Source organism: Pelecanus crispus, chromosome 4, assembly GCF_030463565.1.
Source record: "Pelecanus crispus isolate bPelCri1 chromosome 4, bPelCri1.pri, whole genome shotgun sequence".
Lineage (NCBI taxonomy): Eukaryota > Metazoa > Chordata > Aves > Pelecaniformes > Pelecanidae > Pelecanus > Pelecanus crispus.
Genome location: NC_134646.1, coordinates 83,292,284 through 83,318,901, shown reverse-complemented (window position 1 = coordinate 83,318,901; position 26,618 = coordinate 83,292,284).

Genomic DNA, 26,618 nt, shown 5'->3' with positions numbered 1-26,618 from the left:
GAAAGACTCTGTAAATTAGGTCAAAAGGTCCATTAACATGCAAGACAATTTCAGCTTACAACAGATTGGTCACCACCGGTAGCAGCTCTTGTCATCAGCTTTCCATTATTTAATTTTGTTCTTGATTTTTCTCCTCTTTTTTCACTTACAGCTGCTGCTCCTTTAGAAAAATCAACCTTCTGTCATTTTCATGATTCATCAAGGCCTGAAGGAAAAGACCAGAGTCATCCATAGTCTTTTCATTTGTGACGCAGACTACTAACAACTTCATTAACTTTCTTCAGGCCATGTTTTAGTTAAAAATCTTTTTGTGCATTTTTACAGATGTGATTGGAAAGATGCATCGTCTTGGGCTTCTGTCAATAGAAAAAAAAAATTAGAAATTTTGCATACTTCAAGATGTGGAAGATAATTTCTGTAAACATTACTGTGTCTAAAACAAATCTTGATTCTCTCTCACCATTGCTTTGTGCCCACAAGATAGAAAATATATTTAAGTGATTGCATTTCTTCTGATAGAAAATGTTTAGTAAGTAATATATCACAAGTATCTGTTTTAACCCTTAATTAAGTACAGAGAATCTTTAATGTAGTAAGAACCAGAAATTAGAAACAAAAAGAAAGGTTAATAAAAAGAAAAACAAGTTTCTTCTTCTTGTAGACCAAAAGTTCTACAGCTAGTTACCTCTAGATTACCAAGATACAGTGTGAGATATGGATATTCCCTGTCATGTTTTGTCTACTAAAAGTCTCATAAAAGCAACAGGAGTTCGTGTAAGGCGGCCTGAGAAAGGACCAAAATTGAGCCAAATACTTGTAAATGCCATTGCAGAAAAGTGCTGTGATTCAGTGGAGGAATCCAGCGATTTTCACGAGGCAGCTTTCCATCCCACCTCCTATGTATAGGAAGCACAACAGGATGTAATAATCGAAAAAGCAGAAGGTTGAGGACAGCAATTTCCCTGAAGCGAAGCAAACCCATTGGCTGTTTTCTTTGACAGAGGAATACTTAATGAACTGCATTTGAAGCCACGGCAGCACAGAAAACCCTTCTGTTCCTCAGACTGAAAATTTTGAAAAGAGTCATTCTTACTCTGTGACAGCTATTAGGATCCGGATATTAATCCTTCTCCCTAAGCCATTCTTTGGTTAGGAAAAGAAAGGAATTCTAGGGACAGAGCAGTTCCAGAAGACAACTTCAACGACTTCTGCGAAGGCGTGAGCCAAAAATACACGCTGCAGTTTTTAATCTGCGCACCTTCTGCCTAGTTCCTCTACCACCTCCCGTCCCTTCTCTCACACCCTCAGCCCAGCTCCCTCCTTTGGTGTCTCTCTCACTGGTCTTGTTCTCCCCCACAGACAAGACTACCTGAACATATACTCTGCGTACATAGGAACTACAGTGTCTTGCAGTTTGCAACGTAACGGTTTACCTCTGATAAGTTTCACTAATCGAGATCCCTACCAAGAAAAAAAATATATTCTGGCATCGCGTAGGATTCACAGTCATGGACAGATTTCCTGTTGCTTTGATGAAGTGTGCAAACATAAGAAAATAGAGCTTCTTTTCCAAGGAGCTAACACCATCAGCAGCACAAGACACGAAGTGTTTACAAACAACAGATGGGAGACAGCTAGAAGGTGGTGGTCAACACGAAAAGCAGCGCTCTCCGCTTAAGAGCTGCTTATCTGATCAAGGTTTTTGTAGGAGAGAAGAGCTTTAAGGAAAGAGATAAATAATTTTTCTGATATATGTATAATTAAAACAACTTGGATGTAGAGAAACCGAGGCAGCTGCAAAGAAGTTATTCAAGCAAGCTTGAGGAAGAGCTGAGAAGTTACATCTTCCCAAGTCTCAATCTTTTCCCTAGCTGCTGCCCCTGTCCGGATAGAATACGAATCATTTTATAAACATGACAGAGAGATTTTATGGCATCTGAATGGAATACCGCAAAGTTTATAGCACATTCTCTGAATATATGCAAGATTTCTAAACCCTTCTTTCTCCACCCCCGCTTCCAAATACGGAGGTGCAATAAAGCTACCGCACATTGCTCTTCTGGCAATTAGATGAGAGATGACCTCCGCGCCTGCCCTGCTAATAGGTGGCATCAACTGACGTCCAAAATAAATCTTTAACAAAATTTAAAATCTATTCCTGTGGTTTTAAGGACTGACCATTTAAGGAAAAGGCCTCATAATAGTCTGCTATGATGGTCATTAATCTAGTCAACATTAATCCGACGACAGGAAAGAACAGGTGTCTTTTTTGTGTTTCTTTTAAATATTTCAAGTCAGATTTCTGAAAGAAGCGAAGGCAGTTGCCCCATCTTCTCCAGCATAAAAAAGTGGATAGACATACCCCCTGCATTTTTTCAAAACAAACTGCATCTGCTACTTGCCTTCTAGTTACTTCAGAGGTACAAGTCAGGGTAAGTCCCTGGATGCTCCGACTGGCAGATTCTTTTGAGCCAGAGAAAACAGTCAAAAGGGGTGGCAGAGGGCATGGCAGGCAGGAGTCTCTCAGTGTCAGAACCCACCTTGCATATGACTCTCTATACAATATCCAATTTAAATGACCCGCAGGGTGCGAAGGCTTTTCTGTTGCTTACTGCGCTGCTCATGCTAATATCTAGCACAGAAGTGTCTCACTGCAGAGGAGAAGCAAGCAATATTTGCAACCCAGTGCTCAAGGAAATGTGCCAAAAATGACATACCTAAGTCAAAACATAGGCCTCTCAAATACCTACCCAAAAGGTACCCAAATGTGCTCAGGGATGGTGAATGATTTCAGTCAATCCCTGTATATTTATGTGCACTCTGACAATCAAGTTCGAAAGGTAACGTCTTATTAATACAAGGCCCTGAAATATCTTTCAGAGCTGCTGACAATCTCCCTGCAGTACAGGCAGGCAACAATCCACTTTAAAGAAACAACCTATTACTTGGCTTGTCTTTAAAGATAACTGAGCCTAAAAGAAGCTTAAAGCTTTCTAAGTTCCACCTGCAGCTTTCAAAGTCTGCTTGAGTTGCCTAAGAGATAGAGATCCTCCTCAATTTCTCTTAGATATTAGTTAACTGATTCTTTCCATTAAAAACCTCGCTAGTCTTCACTTTCCTGTTCTTGGAAATTCCCTTTTTCAATCAAGCACAAATGTTGTCCAAATAGGAACAGGGGTTCAGGATTAGGTGGTGAAAGAAACGAAGTCCATCTAGACACAAAGAGGTACTGAGATCATAACAGAGGAAATAAGAACTCAGAAAAGTTCATGTTCTTGAAGCAGACAATTGAGATCGTTTTTCGCAATAATCTCTCTTCATGTCGAAGAATGTTCTGCCAGAGGAAAGATGAGCAAAAGGTGTGGAGGGGTTTTTTTTGTGTATTCAGACACGACGCTGAGACTTTATGCTGGGGTAAGGGGGATAATTCCTGCTGTGGTATTTTCACAGGAGCTAGATGTAAAGATAAAAACCATACTTTGTAATATTTCAGGAAGTGGACTAACCTATTTTAAGGCTGAAAACATGTCAAATATTAGGTCTTACTGAAGAAGTTGATATTGTACAGTATTTGGATGCTAGGAAAATAGAAGAAAAACAGAGAAAAAGAGCTAAATGACATGACAGATACATTATAGCAAAAGCTAAATGCCCAGTAGTTAAGATAAATGTGGGGAAAAAAATAAGATAAATTGATTGCCACATTTAAAAAAAGTAAAAAAAAAAAAAAAGGTGGAATTAGCATTAAGATATAATATTGTGATTATATTTTTAAATATGCTCAGATTAATTTTAGATCTACCCTTAGTGTAAATTCTTATTGTATGCTGGAGAACATAAAAATCTAGATTATTATCCCCATTATGAAAAAATAACTTTGTCAGAGAGCACATGTAATGTAATTTTATGGAGAAAACCTGCATTTGCTGGATATCATGTCAGAGCTACTGTAATAATAGGTAACAGACTCTGGCTTGATTGCTACAGATTTAAGTGGTACACAGAAGAAAACGATTTCCAGTATATTACATCATGTCAAGGTACCTGCTATCTAACGGTGTCATTAAAAAAAAAAAAAAAAAGAAGAAAAATATTCAATAGATGATTTAGAAAGTCAAGTTCAGATCTGTGACTATAGGTCAGTATTTGAAAACTGGGACTGGTGTGTGCTCAAATTTGCTATGTGATACCCCGGTAACCAACAATCTGCCTATATAACCACAAATGCCAACACATAGTTCCTTCAGCAGAGAAACTCAAAACCTCCTTGATTTCCTTCACTTTTTATCCCAGGGATTACACAGCTTTGAGTTCTTCAAAAGCAGCAAAGAGCACTGAACTTAGAGAACCTAAATGCTCTTTCTGCCGTGCAGTCTCCACAACGTAAACACTGTAAACTGTCTACAGAGCTCATAGGAACCCACGGTTTCTCCTGTACTTCTACCTTCTGGTCGCCCACACCACCTCTACAGATCTAAGTCCTGCATTAATGTCCTTCAACAATGATCCCACTCATTTCCTGATGGCCTTTTATATAGATAAGGACTACTACGCCTATGTGAGGTGACTGGGCACAATCAGAGGGTTCATATGGTGGGCTGAGGCTGTGGGATGCTGCTTCGAGAACCCCAACTCTCCCAGGACCTTTTGCCCAGGACTATTTATGTGTTTCCAAGTGCACGCTCTCCCCTGAATTCTGCACATCCCCCTTCTACTGCCATTAGCTGCTCCCAGTAAAAGCTACAGCGAATGCAACTTGTATCTGACTAGTTACTCCTTTGAGTAACTATGTATTGCAGAACTCAACATGAAAATCTTAAATAAAGGAAAGGTGAAGACCAAATGGCCAACAGAAACCAGGTGCACCGATAAACGTGAAGCGTACCCCATGTGTATTTTTCTGTAGTTCTTATTCCAATCATTCTTATTTTCCATGTATATGCTTAATATTTGGGTTCTATATTGTGACAGACAGTTCCACAGTTGGCATAGAACTAAAAAAACAACATGTATTTACAAAAAGCATCCATCACGTTTCACTTAAGCAGAGCAGTCTTTTTGTCTGTCTTGCTAATCAAAGTGCCCAATATCTCTGATGCTTTGGTGATGTCTATTTCGATACGTAGCTGAAAGCTGGCAGTGGGAGATCCCATGGCAGTTGCGTTTGTTAGGAGCTGTCAGTTGGCCTCCCTTGGCTGGGAAGAGCTACATTCATTTACAGAGCAGCTTATCTCAGTTTTTAGTAAACAGTGGTAACAAATTCAGTTTTCTTCCTTTTCTTTGAGACAGTTAACAGTGATAAAAAACAAGGGCAATTTCAAAAATATGTTAACAGCCTAAAGGAAAGAAAGCAACGTCTAAACAGTGGACAGAGCTCTCTTTCAGGACCATGAGAAGAATAAGTTTATATGGCTCTTCCAGATTTTCAGGTTTCTTTATCGCATTCCGGCAGACCTCTTAGCAACAGTCCAGCAATCCATGGCTTCTTCTAAGATAAAGTAATCTGGACTAGGTAAGTAAGCTGATTTGTTTCTTAAACTGACACACTTTAAACAGAAACATGCACAGATAGTTGAATGAGTCCTTCGGTTGGAATTTAGAAGAGATGCATTTGCAGCTTAGTTACTGGTGAAGGGAAGAAGTTGTATTATTTTTTCATAATCATGTTTATTTACTATTTGTGGTTCTTATATGTGCACTATAGTTCATGAGTCAAGTGCCTGGAGAAACATTTAGCTGACATTCAATTAGTGATGTAATGCACTGTGATAAAGGAGTAGGTAATCTACTATGCTCTGGTTGGGAACCTTGCTTGTTTCTGTTAGTATTCAGAATAGACTAGCCAGTTACAACAAAGTAAGGTACTGCCCCTACCTCGAAGAATGAGCATTCCAAAAGATACGGAGTCCAGAAGTGAAGGCAAGAAACAGAAGGTCTGTAGGTAAAGGTTTCCTAACATCACACGGCTCCAATAGGATGGGAAAGACACTACCAGTAGTACCTAGAAGAGCAATTTGATGCAACCTGAAAGCCCATTAAAGACACAACTGAACACCTAGTTTGACTTACAGCAATAATTTACACATCATTATAAAGGGCAGGCCAGCCTAGCATGATCTCTGTTTACACATGCAGAATAGGCCACGCTTCAGTCGTAAATGATACTGCGTGGTTAAAATAATTCAAAGTATTTCTGTATACTACTGACTGTGACTACTTGCATCTGTTACACGGCTGTACCAAGTATGTGCCGTCATGAATCTGATCACATTTAAATTCATATTTAAATGAGTTCTTGCCTAAGAAATATTTTTCCCTGCTTCAAACTCTGCCTGGAATCTGCTGTTGTGCCTTGTTAAAGGGAATTAAGGTTCCAGTTTAGCTCCCTTCCTCATTTATTCATTGTAAAAATGAATATAGATCCTGACTATGTTTTCCTCAAGCTGGGGAAGAGAGAAGAAAAAGACTGGCAACTACTGCCTCTGCTTGAGGCCTAACAGATACCTGTACTACTAACATCATTCCCTTACAGGCCGAGGCAGGGAAATTGTTTTAGCAAGTTCCCTCCAACCCTAAAACAGGCAAGAAAAGGTAAAGGCGTGAAAGGACTCATCCCCCTCCCCTCTTTGCTGCCTGTGAGTTTACGTAGAAGCTGGGGAAGCAGATGGATGCCACAAGAAGTACAAAGGATGCGTGGAACAACAGCACGTCAGTGGGACTCACGCTGCCTCAAAATGGCCAAGTCCCTTCAAGGACACCTCCTCCGCAGGGATCCTCCGTCGCCGGGGCTCGCGGGACCTCAGGCTCAGCGATCGTGGAGCGGGATGGCGGCAGCGCGTGCCATCCCAAGGGAACAGCGGAGGAAGGTGCTGCAGCGTAGCGAAAAAAGCCTCGGCTTAATAAGAATAGCAATACAAAAGAAGCGACAGAAAAAAGAAAAGCGCAAGGCTTTGCAGAGAGGGACAAAACCTGACATTTGGTGTAGCGCATGTAGGGCAGTGCAACACCCAAGCCGCAAGAGAGCCGTAAGCAAAGTTTTGGTAGTTTAAGAGAACAGGAGAACCGAAGTTCTTGCAGGCTTGCCCTGCTGGTACCCTCGCGAAGCAATTCTCTTCCCCCGTGCAGTATCAGAGGCGGCACAAGAGATCGCTGCGCGAATTCTATTCCCCCCCATAAAGTCCCTGGCAGCTCTGCTGCCGGCCGCTGCCGCCCCAGCCTCCAGCGCCGGCCCTGGCGCCCGGGCTGCGCTGGCGGAGCCGCCGCTGCCCGGCAGAGCCTCTCGCAGCCGCCCCTCGGGCTCCCCCGCGGCCCCAGCCGCACAAGATGGGCGAGGCCGCGGCCACTGAGCCGCGCCTCGCCCCGCCGGGCCTCGCCGTCCCCTCCCGCCGCCGCTTCCCGGGCCGCCGGACTCCGGCCAGCGCCGCCCGGGCTTCCCCGCCGCGCCCCCAGCGCCCGGCCGGCCGGGCAGCCCCCCCCCCCCGCCCCGCCTCGGCCCGGCCCGGCCCGGCCCCGCTCCCCAGCCGCCGCGGCTGCCCCCGCCGCCCCGCGCCTCCCCCCGAGCCCTCTCCCGGCCGCCGCCGCCGCGCTCCCGGCCCCTCGGGCGCCTCCCGCAATCCCGCTCCCCCCCCCACGCCCCCAGCCCCATGGCTCCGCCGCGCCGCCCCTCTCCCCCTCCCTCCCCCCCTCGCTCCCTCCCCCGGCCGCCCGGCTTCGCCGTTCCCACACTCACGGCCGCTGCGCGCTGAGGCGGCCCGGGGAGCCACGGAGCGGGGAGCCACGGAGCCGGGAGCGGCGGCGGCGGCGGCGAGGCCTCCCCCGGCCCGGCCCCCCCCCCGGCGGGCAGCTCCGCGCGGCGGCGGCGCAGGCGCGCTGCCCCCTCCGCCAGTGGCTGCCGCGGGGAGGCCGGCGGCGGCGCCCGGTCCCCTCAGCGCCCAGCGAGCGCGCTCGGGCTCGGGCCGGCGGCGGGAGGCGGGGGCGGGGCGGGGGCCGGGGCCGGCGCCGTGCGAGGGAGCGGAGCCGCGGAGCGGAGCGGAGCCAGAGCCCGGCAGGAACCGGCGCTGCTGGGGAGGCGGCGGCGGCGGCGGCGAGAGATTCTCCCACCCCCACCCACCGAGCTGAGGTGAGGCCGGGGCAAAGCATCCTCCTTTCTTCCCCCCATCCCTTCCGCCCTTTCATCCCCCCCAGCTCCCTCCTCTCATCCTTCCTCCCGTGCCCCCCGTCGCCCTTACCTCGCCTTCCCCGCACCCTTCCCTGCGCTCCCTCCTTCCCTTTCTTCTCTCCTCAGCCACCGTCCTCCGCTCCTCCCCATCCCCCAGACTCCTTCTCCCCGTGCCCACATTTTGCACCCATCAGAAATAATAATCGCGCCTTCTTTCCTCTTTTTTTTTTCTTTTTTTCCCTTTTCCTTTTTTAAATGCAATTTTAATTCTCGCCCAGTGAAAGAGGGAGAGAGAAGGAGGCAGAGTCAGTCACAGGCAGAGATAATCCCCCTTCCTTCAGAGAATGGATTGGAATTAATGGTTATTTTGTGGTGCGTGTATTATGGCAAGAGGGGGATTATATTTAGGGAAGACGAGAAAGGGTCAAAGGTGTGTTGTTTCACTTATTCATCTATTTACCTAGCATCACTTCCAGGTGAAACCTAGCGCCGTGTTATTTTAAGTCTTGATTTTTTTTTTTAATTTTTTTTTTTTTTTTTAAATTATTCTCCTTTCTTCAGGCAGCAGAGGTTTCTTCCTCCCTTTTATCCAGCCACTGTGCGTCCCTGCAATTTACAGCCGCCGCTGCTGCTGCTCTGGTTGTCTGAGCCAGGAGCCGGCGGGGAAGGGGCGCGGGGCACGGGGCGCGGTGCTGTGCCGCGGGGAGGGGGCAGCGGCAGCCAGCACCTTCCTCCATCCCTTCCCTCTAGGCCTCGCCCAAGGTCTGAGACCTTTCGAACCACCCTCTCCGTATCCCAGCCGGAATCGCGCCCAAAAGGCGCCAGCTCCCGTCAAAGGATCTGCTCCGGTGGCAAAGAGCGAAAGTTTAATCGTCTTTACGCGGGGCGCGCTGGGGACGGCGAAAAGCTGCGTGGACGGTGGCTGCGCGGCGACGGCCAAAGCCTCTGGTCGCGCGGCGCCTGGAGTGGAAGAAGTTTCGCTTTGACGCGGTGGCGGCGGCGGGGAGCGCGTCTGCCGCGAGGCTTCCCTGGGTGCCGTGCCCGTTGGGAGCTGGCGGCGGGGCCGCGGGCGCTGAGGGGAGCGTCAGCGCACCGAGGCTCGGGGAAGGCAACTTCTGCGCGGTTGCGGTGGGGTGGAACGTGAGGAGCGGGCAGCGCGCACCTGCTGCTCTGCAGACCGCAGGGGCGAATGTACTCCCTCGCGCCTCGCCGGCTGCGCGTGGCGCCCGCTTTCCTCCTCAGGTGGTTCTCGGTCAGTTGAGATGAGCGGCTGTAGTTCTCTCTTCGCCGGTTGTGCGGTGGCAGAACGTTTCGTTGATGGCTAGCACGCTTCGCTCAATCCCAGCCTTTTGCAGCTTCCCTTTGCTGAATTAGAAGTTTGTTTGTACTTCGTCAGGGTAGATGTGTTTCAAAACCCCGGCTGTTTTGGGAATCTACGCGTACCACAGCAGCCGATACTACAGCAAAACTCTATCAGCCTGAATTAATGTTAAACCACGCACGTTATACGCTACCTTGGCATGTATTCCCTAAGAAACGTTGATTCTGTTAACCCGTCAAGATTGCAGCGAATGCCGTGGGGTTTGGGGTGCAAGGCGGAGGAGTGGCACAAATAGGAGCGCTCTGAAACGATGTTGCTGATGCGAACAACAGATCTCGCTGGCTCTGTGGCTATTTCAACGCTGCTCGTTCTCCTTTTCACCTATAGTGTCTATGATTGATATTATGTATTGTATCAGGCTTTTTATATGCTAGGTCAAACAGAATCCTTTCCAGAGGAAAGCACTGACCTGAAGGATGAACTTTTGCACTCAATTGTGTAAATCATTGCTTACAGAAATACCACCTCAGCTGTCTACAAGAGAGCTGTAATTCCATTAACGGGCTCTGCTGATGACAAAAGCCTCAACAGGAAAGCTCCAGTGTCACTTGAGCCCTTACGTGGAAATGCAACCCTAATTCATGCAGATTCCTGAAAGCTTTTTTTTTTTTTAATTATTATTATTAATGTTGAGCATTTACGGTGCTACTGAAATGCCTTTGGATCACTGAAAGCCAGGAGCATTCATAGACTGAGACTTTAAAGCCAAAGGAAGCAATTAGATGGTCTGCTCTGACCCCTTGACCGTTACAGCCAGTTGGATTTTATCCAGTTACTTTTGAGCGCAATAAGTTGCATTTGGCTGAAACGTATTTTCCAGAAAAATTGGAATTTTGATCAGAAGACAGTAAGAGGTGGAGAGTCTGCTGTTTATTAAGTTACTTGGCTTCAGATTCCAGTCACTGGTTACTGATGTGCCTTTCTCCACTATGCTGAGGAACTCAAATACCTCCGTGGTAGGAAAATACTTCATCTGCTGTAACCTAGTAACCCCTCTCTTTTCTATTTGAAACAAAAAAGTGGACTAAAATGCTTTAGATTTGTCACTGCATGCATTTCCTTCGCAACTCAATTTCTGTGGCTTGTTTTCCAAATCCACTTTTTCAACATTTTTGTGAAAACGTGAGCTGGATACAGCATGCCAATGCCTTGTCTCAGGAGTGTTTGGGGAGTTTAAATATTACCTCTCTAGTGTTACTCTTCTGTTTATACATTGCATTTACATGTTAACCCTTCATCTGCAGCACTGCATCTTGATCTCCTTTTCAGTGGGCTACGCTCGCTGTGGCAAACCCTTTGCAGGACTGTTTCTTTCCACAAGAGTTCATCCTTCTATAGACTGGCATGTGCTTCTTGACTGTAGCTTTATAACTTTGGACATGGCTTTTCTTAGGAAGGTTTTGTTTCTAGCATAGGTTGAATATATCAAACACTCCTGACTGCTTTTTGTAACTGGTTTATCTCAGTTGTGTCACATTCTATCAATTTATAACTTGTGCAAATTTTGTCACTATTGATTGTGTAGACTTACACATAATTGAAAAAGCGTTTCCTGATAGTGGCTCCACCTTTGAGGAACTTCATGTTAATCTGCGTTACATTGTGATGCGTTCTTCTTGAAAGCTGTTTTTTTTCTTTTTGAGATGTCACTTAAACAGTTCTTGACCTGTTTAATTGGTGCTATTTTGTCGTCAGGCTGTCATAGAATACTACACCAAGTGCCATAGAATTTTATACATGCATATGGGTATTTTTACCAATTGGAAGTATCAATTGTATCAGAATAAAATGAGATTCATTTAAGAAGAACTATTTTCATTAATTTTGCTATCTATTATTTGTTATATAGCTCTGATATATCAGTTGAATCTCATGTAATTTTTTAAAAAATTATTGTTTTGCTCAGGACTGCCATCGTTCTAGCCTTCCTATAGCTATAAACACTATCTCGCTAGCTCTTTTAGAGTACAGTTGTAACATTAGCGTTCATTCAGACTTCTGAAATTTTCCCCCTATTTTCAGAAATGCTAAAAATTCATGTCGGTGGGATGGACACCTCCCTGGACACCTCTGTGAGAACCCTCTTCTGTGGTGATCTTTGGTCCTACTGATCAAAAATGTTTATTGCAAAGTAATATTGCTTTAGCACTGTACTTGTAATGGACTGAAGAAGTAATTAATCATTCTCATGAGGTACCAGCAAATCATCTCACTTCTTTAGAAATGCAGAATTCCTTATTGACTGTATCTGCCCTTTTGCACTCCAGGGTAGATCAGAGTCCCTGTTTAGTAGCACACCTGTGTGAGGGCTAAGATTTCTTTTGTTCTTACAAATCTTGCCCTCCCCCCCCCCTTTTTTTCCTGTTGCCAGGAAATGTCTTCATCCTCACCTATCAACTATTTACACTTACTGATTCAAAAACTGTATATAATTTTTTTATCCCTTAATACTTTTTTTCCCCTCATTATGTATGGCTTCTCACTTCTAATAGCAGTATTTACTGAAATCTGTTTTGTTGCCAAATTGTAGTAGTTATGACAATGCCTTCTAGGTATTACATGCTGCCTGAACATGTGAGTATGAGATGGTTTTTTTTCTGTGTACACCACCACAGCCATACAATTTATTACATTTCAGAGCAGAGTAGGCTTTTGCTTTTAATATAGCATGTTTCAAGGCTTGGCTAAAGAAAGCTAAGCTCTTTATTTATTTTCTCCATACTTTGTTCATAGGCAGTACAAAGCATAGGACATACTTTGATTTTAGCTATAATACCAAATGGTATTGGAAATATGAAGGGCAAGTATACAGAAATAAATAATACAATATGTAGTTGGAAATATGAAGGGCAGGCATACAGAAAAAAAGAATAACAACATTAACCTAATAGTAATTACAACAGCATACTTAGGTCGTAACTTGATTGGAGTTTTTGTGGCTCAGGTCTGTCAAAATTGTTCCCCTAAAGCTAATTTGAGGTAAGATGCAAGAAGAAGATATAAAAACAGAATTGGAGGGGAAGGTGAAAGTGACAGAAAGTTGTATTTTAGAGGCTAGCTAAGAGCTGCTTCTTGCCTAAAATAAACTTGTTTATTTTATATAAACACAACACTTGTTAGGATAAACTTTCTTGAGGAATTAGATAAACAATAAAGTGTATCAGTTGACCAGCGAGAACTTTCCCAAAGCACGGCTCCCAACCCAGCAGGCTTCTGCAGGAGGCAGAAGCGGCTGAGGCTCCAGTTCCTCTGTGGAGCTCCCTTATTGATGGGTAAGGTCCTCCAGCTGTATCAACAACACCGTGAACCTGACTGTGATCAAACTGCTTGTAAGTCTAGCACGCCTTGAGCGTTGTTGGAAACTAAAGAGGCAAAACTGTTTAAGACTGCTGTAAAAAATAAGTTGAAGACATGACAACAAGGAACAGAAACCAGATTTTGGCCTATTAAAAGGAGTGGTTAATAACTAAGTTATTCTTGTATTCCAGCTTCTTATTGTCTTATGGGAATTCATAATACATCTAAAAATATCTCAAAGAGTGATAACTATTGTATTGAGTCTTCAGTTGGGCAGGCTCAGCACTCTATGGATATAAATGAATTTTGTCTCGGGTTTCTGGATAAAAGCTCTACATTTCAGTTTTCTAAGTGGTTTCCTCAACATCATAGATGAGCCATTGAGAGAGTACTAAGATATCTGGTTCCAAACAATGGTTGTGTACAAGAAGGCATTCTTGAAAGTTTTCAAACAGTAAGATAGGTTGAAGTCATATTTACATAACAAAACATCAGCTTCTCTAGGAAATGAACTTGTTGTGAGCATCACTTACCAGGAAAGTTGGCTGAAACTTAGGATTTTTCATGTTATGGAAAATCCTCGTCTTTGGGAATAGGGTTTTATTTTCGGTTGGAACAAGGCGGTCAAGTTCAAAATTTCCAGTAAAATGAAAATTATTTCCCTAAGTAGGAATATCACCAACCCCTACCAACCCCTGATATACATATTTTGTTTCAAATTTCATATCCTGTCATCAGACAAAGCATTTCAACTTTATGGGGAGCAGGAGGAAAGCTTTTCAATGTTTTTTCATGGGATGTGTTGACAAAGCACACCTTTCTTGGAAGTACTTTTACTCTGCTGAATCAGCATTTTTGACAGCAAGTTGTTTTTTCTTTTTCCTTTGGGATATTTTTTGGCTGGCTACACTTTTCAGTCACATCACCCCTTGCATTAGTATTCTAGTATTGAGAAGAGTAGAGAAACATTTTCAACATTGCTGTAGAGACTGCCCAAGTTTTCAGGCTTCTTAAGGAATGTGAATTAATGGGTTAAATGAAGCTGAATCCTGTAACAGTAAGAACATCTCACAGGGTTTTAATCTGAGAGGTAAGAAGAATAGTATATTATGGAGTTATACAAAATAATCTCTGTATTAGAGTATTTTAAAGCTATTTTTATAGATATTCCAATCTGTTGTTATCACTGGTGTTATAATAATCATTATGTGATGTTTCTCTCTCCTGTGTACTTGTCCTTTTCTTTGAAGCTGTATTTTAAAAACAAATATATGTTACGTTATGCTTAAAGTAGACAAGAATATTAGAACATAAGACAATCTGAATATAAGTAAAACTTAAATTCTGAATACACTTTTATAAGCAGAAAGTAGAAGTGGTTTTGGTCAGGCGAGGCTCCCAGTTGCCCAGGTGACTTCTGCCAATGGCACTTAAGCTTTTAAGTTACTTAAGGCTTCTTGTAAATGGATTGATCAGTTTGCCCTTTTCTACAACTAATCAACTTTAATTTTTAATACTCTATTATTTACTAACAAAAGCTACCCCTCTATGTTCCATTGAATGTGTCTTTATGGAAATTCTCCATTAAAGCCCATTCAGCACAGGAGGGACAGCTCAATCTCTCAGTTCTCTAAGTTTTACTTACAAGAAATGGATCAATTGGAAATATTTTATTCCTTATATTTTAAATGCAGAAACTATGTCCATCCTGTACAGAGCTGAGAAAACTACTTTTATCAGTTCTCTAAACTTTTTGAACATGAAAAGAAACTCCAAAAGACCTCTTCCTAAAAATTTAACTTTCAAGCTAGATTATGGAGTAGAAATGCTACTACAAAGCCTTAGTAAGCACTGGTTTTATTTCTATTGTAGTATCATAATGCTAGTAGCAATAGTTGTGTCCTTTCCAAAGGAGCCATGTTAACAAACATGAATAAAATCTCCTGAAAAGTGGTATAAAAATATTTTCACTTTTAACTTGCTCAAAAAAATCTGAGGCAGACGTATTTATCTGATGAGATACTTTTTTGCTCCGCTGCCTCTGGAAGAAACATTTTGGGTTTTGCTGCTTGGTCTAGTAAGATGTCCTCTTTAAAGTTGTTCTGTAACTTTTGAGTCAGTTTAAAGATTTCTGTAAATAAATAATAGTGTTAAGTAAATGAATGTATATAAATAAATAGAGCACAGGTGTGATGTTCTCAGTCATTAAATATTATCTTCCTTGAACGTTTATTGAATGGTCTCTCTTTCTGATACGAAATATGATCAGCTGTGATAAATGACCCATGGTTAATTCTTCATGTGAGTTCACATCTGAAGGGTTATGTATCCCCCATTGGATGCAGTGTTGCATCTGTAAGCAAGATGGGGCTAATGCACGGAGGTGAAATTTGTTTATTGCCAGTGTGGTGTAATATAACATCTGATTATTTTGTTAGATAGAAGAACCATAATACATATTTCCTATTAAGATGACAGGATCTCATGTTTAAACTCCTGGAAGCAAAAGCTGCAGTTGCCTTAACATATGCCACTATATTTTTTGAGAAACTTTGAATATAGGACCCAATTACTTTTTTTTTTCCCCTGCATCTCTGTAAAAAATTGTATGATGAAAATGGTTATCTCAGTTTTTACCAAAATAGAAAAGGATTGATTATAACTTTTTTAAAATTGTGCCAGAATATTTCAGTGAAATAAATCATATTATCTGTGCTTGATTTTGATAGAGAATTTATCAAAACTCTTCATAAATGGTTATCCAATGGTTACAAATGTTGACCATTTAGATAACAAAAGTCTGTTCAGCCTTTCAAGGAAAGGTATAAAAGAGATGATAACTAAAATTTCAAGTGAGAAACATCCAGAGTAGGAAGGATGCAAGTTTTTAGTATATTTTTCTGCTTGTTTACAGATGATGATCAAAAAATACCTCCATCTTTTAGGGCTAGCAGTGCTTGCACATAGCCAAGCTTGGCATTAAACAAATGTAATTTATTTTTCCTGTTGTTGATTAAGATTAGACTATCACTTATCAGTGTTAGCAGTCCTGTTTGAAATGATTTAGCAATTTAAATTTGGAAGTAGGAGAATAGTACTTCCATTTGTAAAATATGGGAAAGCCAGTTAATTTAATTCTTGCAATTAAATCCACAGGTGAATCTTTAAAATGAAGTTACAGAATTGCAACGAAAAATCTACCATTTGTTACCAGTTAGAATGAAACAACTGCCATTTGTTACCACGGTTTTTTTTTTATTGGGGTCAAAATGAGAGAGATTTATGTATTTTTACTGCAGCATATGAACTCATTTCTAGTTCTTATACAAATAGTCTTGAGTGCTTACTATAATCAAGTCAGAAATGCAAATTCAGAATTACAGCTGCTTAGTCTAATTTTAAACATATCTATTATCTCTGTAATCTACATTTCCAGTGCTTAGATGCTACGCAGAAATACTTCTAAGAAAAATAAATTGTCAGGAAGTCCATGAATGAAGGAGGATGAGGCTGTGTAGGGGTAGAATAGGAATAAATAGATTCTCGTTGGCTGGGAGCACGTTGCCGCAGAAAGAAGTCAGAGGCCTCAGCGGTATGCAAAGCTGTCACTTGTACTTGGGTGGCCTGCCCAAGCTTTCTCTAAAATTCAAGCCTATTTCATTCAGCTGACAAAACGTTTTGGGCTTTTGGACTTGCTAAATATTGTTTCTGGGTCACATCTGATATCTAGCAAGAACGGGAACATTAAAAAAAAAAACAAACCCAAACCAACAAGAACTGTTGCTGGTTGATGATTCAATTTTACTTGCATGGCTTTGGGAGAATTCAGTGCATGGCTAAGACAGCCAGCGTACTGGATCCCTGGATGCTTTAATCTGCTCTTGGACCCTGAAAAGTTTTTAGGTGACTTGCATCCTTGAAGGAAGTTTTTTCTCTCATACTCAAATTCAATCCCTTGCATTCAGGCCTGAGCCCAGGGAATATTGGGTCAGTGCAGGTCAGAGTACTGGAACTGTACAGCTGCTTTCTAGGTGCTAAAGAGCAGCTGGGACATGAGTCCTGAGCAGGATTGTCTTCTCCTCATGCTCTGTTTGTGTGAAAACCAGCATCAAACCTTATATAAATTTTATCATCCCCCTGCGTGCTTTCGTCATCTTCTAAATAACTGAAGTGCGTTTCCAGAGCGTTCTCTACAGCCTTACAAATACTTCTTTGGCTTGCCTTGTTCTAATTCTGTATTTACTATCAACAGTATTTTTGTTTGCAAATTCAGCCTAAGAACCAGAAAATATATGGGGTACCTATGTTCAGTATTTACCTAAGATAAGGTAAGAAATAGCATTCTATTATTAATTTTTATTCTATTTAATATATTTAATTATAATTTCCTTAATGTGATCAGAGAAACTATCACCTTGCTTCTTGGAATGCCAGCCAGCGGTCTTGTATGGTCCCAGGTGATCTTAAATGCTACAGCATAACCTAATTTACATGACAGAGTAATATGGAAGCGTACATTTTTGTGCAAACATAGCTAAAAAGACTTCAGAATTAATGTCTTGAAGTAGTTGAGAAAGCTAAGTGACTGTAGTAGCCATGGTGACTTCTTTTTTTTTTTTTGCTTTTAAGTAGAAACATCACTGATTACTAGCCTTCATGTGAGCCTTAAGCTGGGTACCCGTTCATCAAGCTGCAAATTTGGTGGCAGCAAAAGAAAAATCATAGATGTGGGGACAGAGATTCAACACACGAAAAACAGTGTGGTTTGGATGCAAAAATAGCAGGCTTGCAAACAAAATTAGGTTGAGAGCTGTAATGATGACACAAATGCTTTTCTGAGGCTCCGCATTCCATATTCTCCTTGTTTGCTACTAGTTTTAGAACTGTTTTGGCTTGGTAGGTGCTGAAGTTGTACGCTTTAGCTCAGATGCTGCGAGAGACTGACTTTGGACTGACAGATCCTTCTAAACTTGGTTGCACCCGAAGGGTGGAGTCAGCTTAACTTTATTTTAATTGTTTTATGGTTTTGGTTTCACAAGAGTGATGCTGAGATGCACTGACAACATGAGTGTGTTCAGGTCTGCTGTCAGCTTAATGAGTTTATTTTTGCTGGGTGGTTGACAGCCAGCCAAAAGAAACAAAAATTTTAGGTAGCCCAAGAACAGCTTCTTGGCTGGTTTTCAGTAAAAAAAATCAGTCAGGAGGAAGGGGAAACATTAGTGGTGACTACTTCTTTTTTTTTTTTTTAATCAGTTTTCCATAATGGTGTAAAAATTGGGGTCTCTTATTTTTGCTCTCTCTGCACTGAGAAAGTGTTGGAGATGGTGTGAGGTCCATTCCGTCATTGTGTACCTCAATGTACACAAGTCCATGGGACCTGATGGGATGAACCCCAGAGACCTGAGGGTTCCAAAGGAGCCATGTTAACAAACATGAATAAAATCTCTTGAAAAGTGGTATAAAAATATTTGCACTTTTAACTTGCTCAAAAAAATCTGAGGCAGACGTATTTATCTGATGAGATACTTTTTTGCTCCGCTGCCTCTGGAAGAAACATTTTGGCTGATGTAGTTGCCAAGCCACTCTCCATGATATTTGAAAAGTCATGGCAGTCAGGTGAAGTCCCTGCTGATTGGAAAAAGGGGAATGTTGTGCCCATTTTTAAAAAAGGTAGAAAGGAGGACCCTGGGAACTATTGAGCTGTCAGCCTCACCTCTGTGCCTGGGAAGATCATGGAGCAGATCCTCCTAGAAGCTATGCTCAAGCACATGGAGGACAGGGAGGTGATTTGAGACAGCCAGCACGGCTTCACCGAGGGCAAGTCCTGCCTGACCAACCTAGTAGCTTTCTATGAAGGAGTGACTGCATCCGTGGACAAGGGAAAAGCAACGGATGTCATCTATCTGGACTTCTGTAAGGCCTTCGACACGGTCCCCCACAACATCCTTCTCTCCAAATTGGGGAGATATGGGTTTCATGGGTGGACTGTTTGGTGAATAAGGAATTGGCTGGATGGTCGCATCCAGAGGGTCCTGGTCAATGGCTCGATGTCCACATGGAGACCGGTGACAAGTGGGGTCCCTCAGGGGTCCATACTGGGACCAGTGCTGTTTAATGTCTTCATCAATGACATAGACAGTGGGATCGAGTGCACCCTCAGCAAGTTTGCAGACAACACCAAGCTGAGCGGTGCGGTTGACACACCAGGAGGACGAGATGTCATCCAAAGGGACCTGGACAAGCTGGAGAGGTGGGCTGGTGTGAGCCTCATGAGGTTCAACAAGGCCAAGTGCAAGGTCCTGCACCTGGGATGGGGCAACCCCCGGTATCAGCACAGGCTGGGGGATGAAGGGATGGAGAGCAGCCCTGCGGAGAAGGACTTGGGGGTGCTGGGGGATGAAAAGCTGGACATGAGCCAGCAATGTGCGCTTGCAGCCCAGAAAGCCAACCCCATCCTGGGCTGCATCCCCGGCAGTGGGGCAAGGGAGGGGATTCTGCCCCTCTGCTCCGCTCTGGGCAGACCCCCCCTGCAGCCCTGCGCCCAGCTCTGGGGCCCTCAGCACAAGGACACGGAGCTGCTGGAGCGGGGCCAGAGGAGGGACACGAAAATGCCCCGAGGGCTGGAGCAGCTCTCCTACAAGGCCAGGCTGGGGGAGCTGGGGGTGCTCAGCCTGGAGAGGAGGGGGCTGCGGGGAGGCCTGAGTGCGGCCTGGCAGTGCTGACAGGGGCTGCAGGAGGGGTGGGGACAATCTGTTTAGCAAGGCCTGTTGTGACAGGACAAGGAGTAATGGCTTTAAACTAAAGAAGAATAGATTTAGGCTGGCTATAAGGAAGAAATGTTTTACGCTGAGGGTGGTGAGGCAGTGGCAGAGGTTGCCCAGAGAGGCGGTGGAGGCCCCATCCCTGGGAACATCCCAGGCCAGGTTGGCCGGGGCTCTGAGCACCCTGCTCTGGTTAAAGCTGTCCCTGGCACTGCAGGGGCTGGGCTGGGGGGGCTCTGAAGGGCCCTGCCCACCCAAACCATTCCGTGATTCTATGATTCATTCTGTTGCCATGATATCCAGAAGAGAGATTTGTTGTACCCTAAGGATGTTGCAGGACTTGTGATGGCTAAAGCCTTTCCTGATCAACCCTTAGGAGCTAATCCATAATAATTAAGTATTTCTTGAAACAGCGTGTGAGCGAGATGGACTCTGTAATGATTAGGACATGGGCGGATCAGAGCAATTAGTATTTGGTTACACAAAAGGAAATGTTTCTCAGGAAGGACTGAAATCCACGCTCCCCAAAGAAAGAAGATGTTGGAGTTTAAACACTTCAGGTATGCTTGAAAATAGTGGTCTGAACTGGTCAGTTTGAAACTGGATCTCCAAGATTTTGAGTGACTTCGTCTGCTGAGCTCTTGGCTGTGCTGGTTTGCATGTTTCTCTTTCATTGCTGTTCATCATTAAGAAGTTTTTTTCATTGGGGTGAAACCAAGATCATGTAAGTGAGGAAAACATTTTGAAATCATACTTTTAAAAATGTATTTTTAATCATTTTCACCTAGCTTTAATTAGAAATGACTAAAAAATGCTTAGAATTTAAGTAACCTCTTGGCCGTTACAGCTAGGGTATAAGAAATACAGGCAAAGGATAGCTGCTGTGGGAAAGGTATGTTGCAGGAAGACTTTTAACAGCTTCAGGTACTTAGAACTCCTTTAAATAAGAAGAAAGTATGTTAGTTAAAAAAAAAAAGCAAAACAAAACTCTGTGCTGAGTAGATGAACTTCCTTTATACATTAAAAAGAAAAAAAAAGAGCGCCCGTATGGCTAAGACCTGTATTGAGTCTTAGCTCTGGTGTTCACATAATACTCCCTTTGTAGGAAATTATGTGCTCTGAATCTGAAATATGTTTCTCCCGTCTCAAGAAATGTGCAAAAAGATGAGAAAGACTTCACAATGACCAAACAGAAAGATTTATTTTGCCGGGGGCCTCTTCCAGCATTGCAGATGGGTTTCTGGGTATCTTAGCTAAGGGACTAGTTTGGGTATTCAGATTACGCAAGATTAAATCCTTGATCCTTTAAAATTAATTACAGAATTTCCATTAATGTTGCAAAGCTCTTACCCAACACTTCTGGAGCTGGCTCTGCCTTTAGCTGTGGACTGTGTCTGTGTCTTCTAAGTGTGATATTACAGTCCTGTGTGGTATTACAATGATAAGTTGTTTAAATCTCTGGAAAATTTGAGTTCTTATCTGTGTTACCTTACAGACCCATTGTGAGTACTAATTGTATCTGTTACACGCTCTAGAAGGCAAATGATTTAGGTGAGCAGGATTTTTTTTTCTAACATTTCAACAGTTTAAAAAAAAAAGGTAACAATAAGTGTCCAATAAGTCAGCTCCTCTTTGCATCTGATTTCTCATCTCCTGCAAATATACAATACACACTGCTCAAACTTTTATTCTAATGAGGGTTTTTTCTTTTCCTGTTTTGATCTAAAGATAGCTTTTCCTCTGAAGTGCGAAACTTGTTCTGTCATGTTGGGCCAGTCGAACAAAACATTATAGATGGACTCAGTCACCTAAACGTGAGCTCGTAGCGCACCATTGTAGACACCTTACGGTTAGGTCATGGGTCTCATGCAGGTCCTGTATCTTTTCTGTCTCTGCTGTCTTGCTTCTGTACAATGTCTTGGGTTATAGCTCATCTCAGTGACCAGAAAAACCCCAAACTTATCAAAACATTGAGTTACTTGATGTTTCATTGTATTTCTCTCAAATGGTGCTAATGTAGGTGGACGAGTGCCATGGAAGGAACCATGATTCTTGGTTAGTCTTTAGTGTGGCAAGGTACGTTAAATAATTATGAAAGTAAGAATACTGACATTTCAGAGATCCCTTGGATAAGTGGAAATAGGGAGAATTATGAATGCTGTCTTAAAATTATGTGTATTATAGGTGTACGTATCTCATATGCAGAATATCCTGTATGAAGAATCTAAATTCGTTGTGGGCCTGTGTTCCTAAATACAGAGAGTACCGTGGAAAATATTACAAGGTGAGATGCAAGATATGTCAAGGATGGTGATCATAGTCAATATGTTAGAAAGGTTTCATTATTTGTTTCTCCAAGGAAATTTTGGTGTCTGAAGAACAACTATTGCATTTTCATTTTTTCATCCAACTAAATAAAATAGATGAATTAGATGAAGGCTTGTAATCACTTAGATTTCTTGTGTCGCAATAGTGACAGTATCATTTGCAGTCCTTGCACACATTTAATCACCATTAAATAAAGTGTTGGTTCTTTAACGATATTTATCAGCATCCTCTCATTTGAACATGCAAAACAAAACAAAAAACCCTGCCACATTTTACTTCTGTTAAAGAAAGTATTTGTCTATTGTTGATCCTAAACCTTAGTCCAAACTTCAGTCCAGACAGTGTATGTCTGTGTAGTTCCAAATAATTTGATTAAAATTACAAGTTGATAGTATTTTTAAAGTTAAAAACATTTTAATGTGTTAATATGGAGTTTTGCAGAATACTGTGGAAAACACAAAAAATAGACAACCTAATTTTTTATTATAATAAATTATGTATGCTTCAGGTGATTTCTGGATATCTTATGTGTTAAAGTAATGAACAGTTCCACTGGTGCACTATTTTATGCTAAGTTACGTTTTTAAGCCAAAGGAAAAAAAAATAGTTTTTAAGAGCTGTATTTCTGTGAAAACTGTTAACAAATGCTTATCATTGTAGTGAGGCCTCAGTAAAGTGTTATCTATTATTTCTTGTGTTTTATTTCAAGACAACTGAATGTAGGGAGATGCTTTTTTTTGCTACACGCTTGCTCAGAGTCACTACAGTCCAATATTTGCTGTGCTATTGCTATTTTTGTTACTGCTTTTTGTGGTGAAGGCTTGTGATTTCATTAACAGTTATTTTAAACCCTGAAAAACCTGACAGAGGGCTAAATAGAAAATAATTCTGTTTTGCATGTAGATAAGCACAGAAATACATGAATAAAAACCAGGGTGGCCTCTCCGAGCTTCAGAAGTCTCCTGCCTGCCTTTGTAAACCTTTGGGAAATGGGCCACGTTATCTTCAATTTTGTAAATAACCACACAGAGAATGATAATTATTTTTATCAAAAGTATATTTCTAGATTAATTTGTGGATAATAATAGTTGTAGTTCTTAAGAAGGTTTTCCTTTTTTTTCTTTCCTTTTTGTTTTTGTCTATATTTCTGGCATGGGAGAGTAGGATCTTACCCCATTAGCCACCTTGCTTCTGTGGGAAGCCATGCATTGAATGAGGGAGTTTTTACAATTTTCTCAGACTTTGAACTTGTTTTATGTTGTGATAACCCTTGAAACCCAAACATGTATCTTATACGTTAACTCCACCTATAGTTTCCACAAGTCATCTTAAGAGGACTTCTTTGTCACTCAAGGCGTCAGAACACAGGGTCGTGTTTCTCCTTTGAATTAAGCAATTACACATGCTTTCGTGATCCTTATTTTTCCTGCCTAAAGGATGGTATGGTGACCTTATGGTGACACTACAGAGAATGCATGCTTTGTTAACTGTGTTCGAGATCTGCCCCTGAAGTTTAAACCAGAGGCACTTGTTCCAAAACACCAGCTTTGGTTTTTGGCGTTATCACTATCACATCTGGACCCTCACTACCGTAGGTGCCATGTGGTGGTACTTATTCTCCTTGTATTCATTTGTTGTGATTTGCTTAATATAAGAAAACAAGCCCATACTATATTTATTTTTAAGTGAAGAGAAAAAAATGACTTTCTCTGGAATGATGACAATGAGCTGTTTATTACCACAAGCTGTGCATTTTATTTTCTTTTAGTTAGAAAGCAGTGATTTGTCTGAATTTTTTGAGTGGTTTTTAAGTGAATAATGATATAAGAGCCTTCTTACTTGAGTCTTCTTATAAATGTAGTTATTTATATGAGGAAAAACTGTTCAAGCATGGATTATTTATGCAGGGGAGAAAACTGGCTCTGGATTGATATAATTTTTCTTTCCCATCTTCTCTGAACTAATTTGTTTTCTCTGTGCAGTGAGTGCTCAATATGCTTGCAACTTTGTTTTAGACACATAGGAGCTCCTTGTACCATTTCCCTTGATAAAATGATCTGATTCAAACCTCACCTTCTGTTCTTCAAGGCAAACTTTGTTCCTTCATGGCTTCAAAAAAGTGTTATGGCCTTTCCCCTTTCATTTTTAGCAGACCTGGTTTCATCATACATTTAAACAGTAGAACTGCGATTTTTCTTGGTCTAGTGGTATTGGCATGTTCTTTTCTTAATTTTTGTGGGTTTTTTCCTCTGCAACAATTGAGAGATGGATGAGAAGATTAACTGCACTTTTGCTCCCCCTCTTTTGATATCACTTTTGATGCCAGTCCTCTCCTAAGATGGTCCAGTCTACGCCTGGAGCCTGGGCTCAGCCCCCCAAGTGAATTACAATGTGAATCTACTCTGTTTAGCCACCAGATTGTTTCAAAATTGGAAATTCTGCCATTGGGAATGTGCAGTCTTTGGTAAAGAGAGCATCGAAACAGTCTTCCTAAAGCATTGTTAATTATTGACAGTAAACATAAAGAGGAGATGTAGAGAATTTTATATCAATAAAGATCTCTCCTACCTAGAGCCAAGAATGACCTAATTTTTTTTTTTTTAGATACACCAGCAGGATCTGTCTGTAAACAGTTTCTAAGCAACAGCTGCCTGTCCTCTAGAAAGAATGTTACTTTTTATCCATGACTCCTGGGTTTTATAGCCCTTCTGCCCAAATCGTCGCCCAAGATTAGGGAGAGGTTGGAGCAGTCTTGTCAGCAGTGATAGTTCTCCTTTTTTCTAGTAGCAACCACCTACGGTTCGCTGAGGTGTGTTTGAAATTAAATCACTGTCTCCTTTATTGTTGGTTTCCCAACAGCTTTGCTGTCGCAGTCCAGCACTGTGAATTATTTCTGTGCAGTTTCATAAACATTCTGTAAGGAATAAAGAACCCGTATTTCTACTGCCATTTAAATCCGAGAGGTGACAAACCAGAAACAGCTAAATTTTTGTTTTTTTTCCCCCCCGATTACATGGTTTGAACTGGTTTTAAGGCCAAACCTGAGTTTTCCCCACAGCACAGCAGGTCTCTTTCTTCATCAAGAGTTGCGTGGCATCTGTCTCAAAGACTGGGGTAATTCAGAGGCAGAGAAAATAAGACCTTTGTGATCAGATTTTTATTACCTTGGAGCCTGCAGTTCAAGTGACCAGTTTTCTGAGACACCTGCAGTATGCACTGTTGAATAATTTGCATCTAGAGGTCAAGCAGTAACAACTACCCAAGAAAGAGAGCTAACCTTTTCCATGGCAGTACGGTGGTAAATGGGAAAAAAAGGGGAGAGAGAGAGAGAGTAATCTCACTGGGCGTTGTAAGCCTTGTGATCAATTTTAAACAGATGTTATTTGAAAATGGCAATAATTTTCTTCTAGCCAAACATCCACTTAAGATGAAGTGTAGAAAAACAATTTTTAGAGGGATTTTTGTTTGGTTTGGTTTAGTACTGGAATCTTTTAAAATAATGTTAACCTGGGGCCTGTGGAGATCAAGTAATTGGTTCAGGCTATTAGAACTTTAAATAGTCCTAAATGTCAAGTTCTCTGTCTTGCAGCTGAGCTACCACGTCTTGCCTTAGCTGAGACTGCTTTTGAGGTGGCGAAACACAGATCTTGTAGAAAAGAGGTTTTGTACCAAAGGGCATTAGAATGGAGTATGTTCATAAACTCATTTAGTAAGAGGTGGGGAAGAGTCAGCTGGAATCTGTCTCCCGTTATATTCCACGTAGCTCTAGAAAAGCAGCCTTCAAGAAAATACCGTGGAGCTTACTTACAGAAAAAGCTTGAATTTTAACATACTAATTCCATGCTCCTGTTTATGAGTTGTTTTTGCCAACTCTGTGAGCCATCAGAAGTAAACTTGCAGTTTGTTGAAGATTTGGGAGGAACGAGAGTAGCCTCATCTTACATAGTTACTACCTACGTAAGTGTATTGTTCATTTTACTTATTTATTTTTAATGTGCTCTCTTATCTGCTACTGTTAGAGTTAAATAGTATTTCAGTTTGAAAAATGGTCTTACTCCTTTTACTAACAGTGCCTGAAGAGAAGGCCTGTGGATGTTGGAATCAGTTAGATTTGAGTAATAGTTATGATTGATAATATAGGCTTGTAGCCTATGGCCTGATTTAAGGGAATTGTAGAGTTTATTTCTTCCCCAGAAGAGATAAAATCATAGGTCTTTGAGTGTGTTTGAGAAAAACAGAGATCTCTGTATATGTTCTCTCTGTTATTGTGAGAAGCTGTCTTGTTTCTTACAACTGTCTTTATTCCTTTGATTTGAAATCTGAGATTTCTGCTATGTACAGAGTGGGGAGTTAAAAAGTAATTGAGGCATTTTCTGGCTTGCATTAAGAAATAAAAATGAGTAGAAGGAATTCTGACTTATGAAAGAAAGGTTAGATACTATTATGTGCCACTGGGAAACACAACAGGAAAGGCAGTTTAAAATACCTGTATGTTTAAAAAGCTAACATTAAAGCAAAAAAAAGTTGGGTAAGAAGACATATGAAACTTGAGCTTTTGAAGAACTTGCTATGAAAAAGGCAATAAAACTAAGATTTGTGACGTTCTTACTTTTTAGGGGCTGCTAGGGTGGCTTCCTGTCAAATAACATAAAAATAGACTGTGATGAAAGACTGAGAGTAAATTCTGGTTTTT